This window comes from Drosophila grimshawi, unplaced genomic scaffold (assembly GCF_018153295.1).
Source record: "Drosophila grimshawi isolate 15287-2541.00 unplaced genomic scaffold, ASM1815329v1 contig_311, whole genome shotgun sequence".
NCBI lineage: Eukaryota > Metazoa > Arthropoda > Insecta > Diptera > Drosophilidae > Drosophila > Drosophila grimshawi.
The window spans coordinates 23,971,017-23,981,154 of NW_025063098.1; positions in this window are offsets into that span (position 1 = coordinate 23,971,017).

Here is a 10,138-nt window from a genome sequence, read left to right on the forward strand (position 1 = left end):
CTGGAGCAGCTACTGGCAGCAACAGCGACATATATCCATGCAAAATTGATGGCTGCACTGGGAGCATTGCGGGGCCTTAAGTGACTATTTTATGTGCCAGGACAAGCAGAGACAGAGCCAAAGCCAGAGGCAAAGGCATGGGCATAGGCACAGGATCGGACTGTTGCTGTTATTTGCTTGATGGCCAGATTGACAACGAAAAATTGATAGAGTATCCAACAAATGCAGGTAGAAAACACATAAGACACTTATCTAAACAAAATTAGAACATGGCACACAAGCAATTTCAGCTTGAGACAAAATGATGAAATGCAAAAAATGGGAAAACTTTAACATTAACGAGTAGGGCAAAACTGAGCGAGGGAATGCGGGCAATATTGCTGTCACTGAGAGTAAGTTGAACAATTCACCACAGCGCGCAAAGAGAGCAGGAGCGCAAGAGGGAGAAAGAGAGAGAGAGAGAGAGACAGAAAGAGATAGAGAGAGAGAGAGAGAGAGAGAGAGAGAGTGCACAAAGGGAAAGAAAACTCACTTGAAAATTTCCCAGTATCCCTATTGTGAGTGTGTTTGTGTTGGTATTTTTGTTACAAAGTAGAGCAAAATGTAGTCAAAAATACAAAACAACATGGAAAATAAATAAAATGAAAACCCCCATAAGCAGAGACGAACAAGTGAAACTTAAAGGGCACAAGGATAAATTAAAAGTATAGTAATGAGTGAAGTGAAGAGGTCAATCACAAATTTGTACCTTATCAAGCCTTGGGCAATTATAATTATCAAATTTGCATCAAGGTTAATGCACATAATGTATACGCCACGTTCGCTCTGCGATTGAAATGAAATGTCGTGTGATAAATGTGAAAGTTCACCGGCAAACTGATAGCTGCTGGCGATACCTACAACTGCTTGTAATCTGCCAACTTAATTTATCTCTCTCTCTTTATCTCTCTCTCTCTCTCTCTCTCTCTCTCTCTCTCTCTCTCTCTGTCTCTATTGCTCGCTCATGTACTCTCTAGCTAATTGTCACTTTCAATTAGCAATATCAATTGAAAGAGCAGCTGTAAGTGCAAGGGCACGGTAGCAACATAGGCAACAACAGCAACCAGCACGCAAAAAAAAAATGCAAAAGGTCAAAATGTAAAGCTTTCACACATTTTAGCTTACAATGAGAAAATATGTCCATGCCACATTCACTGTTGGACGCCTCCGCACTCTGCCACACATTTTACTGACAGCATTCTGTCATTGGCATAGAGAACATTTACGATTTTGCATCTTTTTTCTTCGCGAAAATAATAATTGTGTAGTGAACAGAAGCATCCTTTTAATTAGAGCTTAACGAGCCCAGTAATTTACATACTCAATCAGTTCCACTGATAGCTGATATGGCATAAGAAAAATATGAAAACTATAAGCCAATGCCAAAATTAAAGATTACGTTAAGAAGTTGTTCATAAATAGACACGCACATTAAAAAAGATTAAGAATAAATTGTGTCACAAATTTGAAATCAAATTGTATTTCATTTATATAACCTTCTTTTTAATTAATAATTTTCTAATCTTAAATATTTCAATTTGGATTTTGTTTAGTGTTTTTTTGTTGATATACTCATGGCAAGGGTAACAAAAATGTTGTGTTGATATTAAATTCTATGTACATCTGAAAAGTAAAGAGCACATCTTAAATATGTAAAGCTAAAAATATTCAGATGATTTGAGACCTTTCAAATACTATGAGTGGAATAACCTTTAGCTCGATACATCTTAACAACGTTATTAGAATCCATCGAGTGGTGCTTAATTTTTAATAGAATAATTGAACTCGCTGTTCACTCGCTTGTCACTGCAACTTAAGTGCTCCAGCTATATACGTCATTTTGCCGCTTCATTTATTATGTCTGGTTATCCGACTTTCCAATTTGTTGTTGTCAGTTGCATTTTATTTTTAGGCGCTGCTTAAATGTCAAACGGCAACTGGTTGCAGATTGTAAGTTGCAAGTTGCAGCCGAGTTTGTGTTGTGCCCATTTATCACAATCAAACGTGGGCAACTGTCAACGCAAATGGTAATTTTCAATTTTCAATTTTCTTTTCTTTGCCTTTGGCTTTGGCTTTGGCTAGTCTTTTAAATGATGTCACGTGGCAAAATTTATGCAGATATTTTTCATGGCATCATTTTCAACGTTGACGGGTGCAATGGACTCGCCTTGTGTGTTTGTGTCTGTGTTTGCGAATTTGTAGTTTATTTCTTGGCACATACACATAGCTAAAAAGAAAACGTGGCCAAGTTGCTGTGTTGCGGTTGCGGCTCAAATCTAAAGCCAAAACAATAAAAGAGCCAATGACTTGGCTACTTTGTCGCTCTTGTCTGCCAAAGAAAGTTCCGTTGAACCCCTCAGCAAATGGGTCATTTCAGTTGTAGCAATGTTGTTGCTCTTTGCGTGCATGTAATTAGAATATTTTATATTTGACCACAAAAAAGTAGGCAACACAATTCTTAGCCGACAACATTTTGCCCAGGCTGCCAGTGCTGAACAGCGTGGCAGTCAATAATATGCCTGCGGCCAACAGAATAATGAAATACTATGTGCTGACAAATGCAACTATAATAAGAAAGAGACAAATTGGGTATTGGGGGCGAAAGAGGAAGAGACAACCGTACATTTGCTTCCTCTGCAAAGTTTTACAATTGTGCGCACAATTTCCATGCAATTAGCTGAAAACAAATACCAGAACATCCTTAACTGAGTATGGAAACTAAAAAATATGTTCACATATATAGACTCTTTGCAAATATGCATAGTATATATATATATATATATGAGTGTATCATGAACAAAACTTGTCAATTACAAGGGGCGAACATTGACTGTAGGGCGACTGCAGCTGAAAGTTGCCCAACAAAATGAACAAAACACAAGCAAATAGAGGAGAAGGGGCAGAAAAGGGGAAAGGAGGCGAAGATAATGTCCACACTTAGTTGGCAGCTGGCATTGTAAATGTAGTTAAAATGTCAAAAAGCGAACGATGACATAGGGACACAAAAAGCAATTTTATGCACCCATTGAACCCAGCAACAGCAACAGCAACAACAACGACAACTGTGACAACAACATAAAGGAAAAGCTGAAAAATAGATATGGACAGTAGTTGCCATTTGACTCGATAATTTTTAACAAGCTTCGCCCACAAGAGCAAAGCACCCACTGTGTGTGTGTGTTTGTGTGTGTGTGTGTGTGTGTGTGTGTGTGTGTGTGTGTGTGTGGGTGTGTGTGTGTGTGTGTGTGCGAGCAATAATGGCTAGAGATTCAGCTAGTGGGTGATTGGGTGTGCTTGTGTAGGTTGGCATTACTCATACGACGCGTGTGCAGTGTCAAACATTTATGACGTTCGTGGCCATCTTGCGTCTGTGTCGCTTGTCAAAGGCCCCATCGTGTGTCGTCATCATTGTCATTTGTCAGGGCAACCGACAACAATAACAACAACAACAACAGTCACAGCACTCAACTGATGACCTCTGACATCGCCCACCAAAAGCAAAAAACTAACACAACTAGATGCATTAACTGGGCATATTAAGTTTAGGCAGAGTGTTTGCAACAAAGCGAACAAAGGCGTCTGGAGCCAGCAAGTCATTTAGCCTGGAAAAGTAATAGATATATCTGAGATTCAGCACCACACATAAAAAGTCATGATCGCATATCGCATTATGATATTTCAGCTCTTGGTTGTGGACAATTGCTGTGAAGAAAGGACTCACATTATTCCATAATCATATTTCTTATTAAATAAATTTATGGACATAAACCAAAGCATTTAATTTAATTAATAGTTTGTACTTTCTCAGCAACAATTTCATTTTGTTGTTAGTTAGTAATTAGAAAGTCATACGATGAAAAATATATTGAAAGCAATACTTTTGGTACAATTTGTGATTCGCTTTTGTTTCGATTTGGTTCGGTTTCTCTAATGTACCGTTTAGCAAAGGTCAACCGGTAGTCGGTGTGTTGATTGTTGTTGCTACAATTGCTACTGTCATGGTTGATGTTGTTGTTGTTGTTGTTGTTGTTGCCTGCCTCGTGACGTTTGCCATTTTGATTTGACGGCACAGTAAACTACATGTAAAATCGATTCAATGGCTGCCTGTTGCTGATGTTGTTGTTGTTCGTCCCTGTTGCTTAACAAGTTTACCTTTTAATTAAATTTACCGCCCATTCATGTAGGGCCCCCGCCCCTGACCCCGCCCAACCTAGCGCCTTATTATTATTGGCCAGTAAACAGCAACAGCGACAGCCGTGGGCCAAGCTGCTGATTGTTTTTGCTGGCTTTGTGGCAATCTCTTGGATATTGTTTTGCATCGCATTGTTGCAAAATACCATATTTAGTGGGTTAATTTCATGGATTGCTCCACAATCTAGGCCACTTGGGATGCGCAAAAATATTTCAAAATATATAATTGCATTCAATTAAAATTATACTAAAAAATATATAATTACAAAATCCTCTAATAAATCTCTAATTATATATTTACATTAATTAAAAAAAAAAATAAATATTAAATTAAACAATTTTGAGAAATTGAAGTTGTTATTTTCTGTATCCATAAATTTTGTACTCACATTTATTCATCATTTGTTTAGAATTTGTTGTTGTTGCTTGTAAACGGCGTTGTTCGTTTATTCGTTGTTTCAATTTGTGTTGTTTGTTTAGATTTGCAATAGAAAATTATATTTATTTATATTATATTATTTGTTGCATTAGACATTGTTGTTGTAAAGATTTGTTTTCTTTTTTTGTAGTATTATTATTTTGCACCATTTGTATTATAGAAAAGCGAAGCTTATTTACAGTAAGTAGGATAATTTAAGTAATTCACAATAGATTCTTTTATTTAGCTATTTTGAATGCTCCAGAAATTTGTATGTTTGCTGAATGTTTGTTTAAACTGCAAATACGTATCAAATTGATTGTGATTTATTCATTCATTTTATTTTGTGATAAATAGATTAATAATTAATGTGAAATTTGACTTGTCGACGAGTCGAACTTAACGAGCTACGATTGCCTTCTGAGCCGAAAGCATCAAGCTGTAATTATGTTGCATTGCACTGCAGGCACAAGTTGGGAAATACTGGGACATATATACATATACATATATACATATATATACATATAGTGGGATTTACAGGCAGGACAATAAAACAGCGGCAGCAGCAAGCGGGATACACTTTTTCAACTAACTGCACTCTCGCTCATTGTGGCACGCATTGCTCATACGCACTGATGTCCATTGTCTAGCTGCAACTTGTTGTAGTCTTTTACACTCGAGCACCAAACGATTTGCCATTAGACGTCACTTCTCTTTATGCGTGACTGTGTGTGTGTGTGCGACAGAGGGCTGCCAACTTTATTTTTTTTATTGTGCGCTTTGGCAGTTAACAGTTAACATTTGAGTTGCGCATTGTTTTTGCTTCTATGCTCGTGGGATTTTTGTTGCTGCTGCTGCTGCTGTTGCTGCTGCTGTTGCTGTTGTTGTTGTCGTTGTGTGTGTGGTGAACTTATCACAGCGAGCGAGTCAGTAAGCAAAGTGAGTGACTGCTGCCTCTGCTCACCAATACCAATAGCAACACCAACACACACATACACATAATTGCTTTACAGGTTTTTCGTTTTTATTTTTGCACACATTTTTTTCTGCATTATTGTTGGATGATTTTCACGCATATAATTTTTTTAATATTTTTCTGATTCTAAGCAAACTGTATCTATAAATATTTTGTGCATGCGATATATATATATATATATTTTTTTTTTGGTTAATGTGTTTATCCTGTAAGGGCGAGAGGTGCGACGAGGCACGACGAGAGTCACGGCCACAAATACGACGACGTCGTGGAGAGAATATACGCTTGCTTGGGTTGGGTTTTTATATATTTTTTTCTCTGTGTGTGTGTGTGTGTGTTTTTTTTTCTTTTTTGTGGGGGGAGGTAGGGGGCAGGAGGTCAGGTTTGAATCGGGTTGCGTGGTGTTGTGTGTGTACAGAAAAAAACACGAAACAAAGCGAGCAAAAAAAATAAATAAAATAAATAAGCAAAGAAAATAATGATGAAAAAGTGCAAAGCAATGAAATTTTTGTCTTACTTCAAAACACAGTGTTTGCAGTTGTTTGTTGTTCTTGTTGCTAATGCTTGTTACTTGTTGTTGCTGTTAATTTATTTATATTTTTTTCGGTTTTTTTTTTTTTTTTTTTTTGGTATTAGCTTAAATCACAATTGGTTTGCACTTATGTATTTTAGGCGCACACATATGTACATAAATACATGTGTATATCTAAAAAGGCTTTGTGCGTTCTTATTTGCATTCCATATGCGCAACTTTGCTGCCCCAAATGGCGTTTATCAATTTTACTCATATATTTTTAGTTTCTTTATTCTGCTGTTACTATTATTATTGTTGTTGCTGTTGTTGTTCTTCTGCTTATTATTGTTGTTGTTGTTGTTGTTGTTGTAGTTGCTGCTGCTATAGTTGTTGTTGTCTTTGTTATTGTACAATGCGCGCGACGACGACAACGGACTACGTTGACTGCGGCTGCTGCTGCGATTGCTGTTGTTGCTGTTGTTGCTGAAGCTGCTGCTGCTGCTGCTGCTGCTGCTGCTGCCTGCCTGCTGCCTGCTGCTGCTCCTGCTGCGGTTGCTGCGACTACAACAACGACGACGACGGCAACGACATCACGACACGACAACGACTGAAACTGAAACTGAAGCCAACAGCGTCTGAGCTTTTCAAGTGTCGAGTCGACAGTTAACGCGACGGCAGCGCTCCACCCACAGGCCAACGACTGTGTGCGCAAGAGCGAGATGCAGCGAGCACCAGCGACAGCAGCGGAGCCGAACGTGCGTCGTCAGCGCTTGCCTCTCTCAGTCTGTCTTCGCTCTCTGCAAGTGGCTCTCGCTGTGGTGAATATGCCAAAGGGAGTTATTAACCATGCGAGCGAGTATATGACGAGGGGCTGGTCGAGTGCGTCGGGAGGGAGAGGGGTGGTAGCGGTTTGCGAAAAGCAGTGTAGGGTACCGTTAGTGCTTGTGTGGCTGTTATGAGTGCCTTTTCATATTTCATGTGCAATTTTAACACCTACTACAAACTAAATGCGATAATAAAAGTACGAGTGTGTGTGTGTGTGTGTGTGTGTATATATGTGTGTGTGTGTGTGTGTATTTGCTCGGTTCTCTCTGCTCCTCTCCAGCATTCTCCCCGATTTCCTCTTTCGCTCTCTGTCGCATGCTGCCAAACATTAACATGAAATTGATGTTGATGTTGCATATTCATAAAATTAAAGTGTATATATGTAGTTTGACGCGTTGTTGTTGTTGTTGTTATTGTTGTTGCTGTTGCTGTTCGCTTTATTGGTCTTGTTTTTGTTTTTGTTGTTGCGATTTTGCCGCAGTGACTGCTTGATGTTGTTATTGGTCATGTTTCTGTGGTTCAATTTCAATTTATTGCAATCAATCTCCCGTTCACCCGACAAAATATTCACACTTAAATAAGCGGATTTTAACAACAAAACTTTTGTAAATTTTCAATTTTAGTATTGTCATCAATTTAACATTATCTTGATATACTTATTTTACAAAAATAGGCATAATGATAAAATAATAAATTTCAACAAGTCTTGTAATGAAAATATGATTTTAATACGTTTATTTGCATACGTTAAGATTTTGTGTATAATTATTTTAATAATAATAATGGTACCAAGAATAATGAACTCTTTCAAGGTCTTTAGTTTTTTGGCTAAAATTGATAACCGCATGCCACTATTCACTAAGGTATTTGTACATAAAAAAAGGTATTTACGCCAAAGTTGCTCGTGCTTACTTTTCTTCATTTACTTTGTAATGTTTACATTATCAATTTGAGCAGGTGTTGTACCCAAGTAGACAGTGCTTTGTTTAAAAACTCTCCAAAATAATATTATTATTATTTATTGAAAGTATACGCACTTAGTTTGCTCAGGTGTGGTCAGACATCGAATTGCCAATAGAAGGCATTTGCTATAAAAAGAATCGAATATGAACCTATCCACAACATTTCTCCAGCAGCAAGATGAATATCCAAACGCTTATCTTCGGCTTTGCCATTGTTACTATTTGCTTGATAAGGAGCAGCAATGCGGCATGTGCACATGTCGTCGCGTGCACTCCTGCAGAATGCGCAGATCCTGCCAATTTTAGTGAGCAGAGCTGCATCGACTTCACCTCCACAACGCCGAGATATTCATGGATGGGAAGGCGGTCTAACTGGAGGAGAGGCCCGATTGTTATTAATTTCGGATATATGCGAAATAATAAATGAAAGAATAAAATTCAAAATATAAGCAATGGTAAACAGTTAAATCTTTAAATTGATTAAGGTTTAATCATGTTTTTATAACTTTTAAAATAAACGAAGAAATGCAAATTTGAGTTTTTTTCCATGGTGTGTAATACTTTATAAACTAGTCTTTTTCTTTATTATTTTGCAATGTTTATGGCTTATGGATTTAATGTTCATATATGACTTAATAGCAGATAGTTCGTAAAAATGGACTTCTGTTAATTAATAATCAGATATCAACTAATATAAGATGACAGATATCCATTAAACTAAACTGGAATTTTAAGTACTAATCAAATTGGAAATTTTGAGTTTTTTTTTTTTTTGGTGAGGCGTTTTTGATCTTCAAGCTAGATGGGGATATGATATTCTATACAGACAATATTACGCTTAATCATAAAATTCTTAAAGTAATATCTAGAATAGTAGAGACAATCCAGGTTATGCTACTTCGTAAAGAGGTTAATAAACGAGTGAAAAGCAGATGATGTAAATATATTCCTCATTTTTTAAAATTTAATTGTGTACTATGTAAATAAATACAAACATTCATCAATATGTTAATTTGCAGAGAAACGAGAGGGTTTTAAAATATTATATAATGAAATTATGCTTCAGCAAATATGTAAATTATTGCCTAAGTCAGATTGAAATTGGAATACAGATTCTTGAAATTGGCTTCTAAAGTATCATCATATCTAAAGTATCATAAAAAATTGACAATGCTAAAACTTAGCTCTTAAACTTGTATCTAATTTATCTAATCGATTTATTACTAATAAGATTAATTAAAGTTGCAAGGAAAACACTGTATATATTTGATAACATAAAATTTGGACTTTGTCCCTTTTTAATTGTGGCTAATATATGCTTCTCATCGCTCCACAAAATGATTCTTTCCAATTGAAGTAGAGTTAGTTTTTCTAAATTTATGAATGCGCAAAATGGGAAACACTTGCCACGAGCAAAATATGATAGCATATTATTGAGCTTGGACAGAAAAGCCGAAAAGAACAATAGAGAGGAACAGAGAAAATGATCGCCCTGTGCATATTCAAAATGACATTGGCGTTGTCGGTTTTATCTGCCTGCTTATCGCCAACAATCATGTGATTTAGCGAAAATTGTCATGCGGCCTTAGCAGCAGAGTAGCAGACACACGCCCACCCCCAACCCCGCACACCTCACACCAAATACAACCACTTTTGACGCACAACACAATGTGTGTGTGTGTGTGTGTGGGGTAACTTTAGCATTTGCTGCTGCTGCTGCTGCTTGAAATTTTCGGCCGGCTCACGTGCGACATCTTCGTGCATCCCGAGCAGCGTTAGCCGACAGATCCTGCGGGTGTCCTGTGCGCCTCGTACGCAGCTCATTTGCCAGCGGTCCTCTGCGTTCATCTTAAACATAGACGCACAAACACATATATGCGTGTATTTGTTTTGTGTGTGTGTGTGTGTGTTTGTATTGTATGTGTACATGCGACTGACGTCATTGAGCTTTTTATTGATTTTCATTTTACCAAAAAAAAAAAAATAATAATACTTGCGCTAGGACAAGCAGCAGCAGGACAGCTGCCTCCCAAGTGGGCGGTCAACAGATGTCAGCAGCCAACACATGATGCGAGGGGTCTTCTGCGAAGCAAAAGAAAGAGAGAGAGAGAGAGAGAGAGAGAGAGAGAAAGAGAGAGAGAGAGTGGGATAGGAGCAGGCATTTGGGCTTAGACTCATTTTTAGAATTACAATTTAAATTAAAAAATATTTTA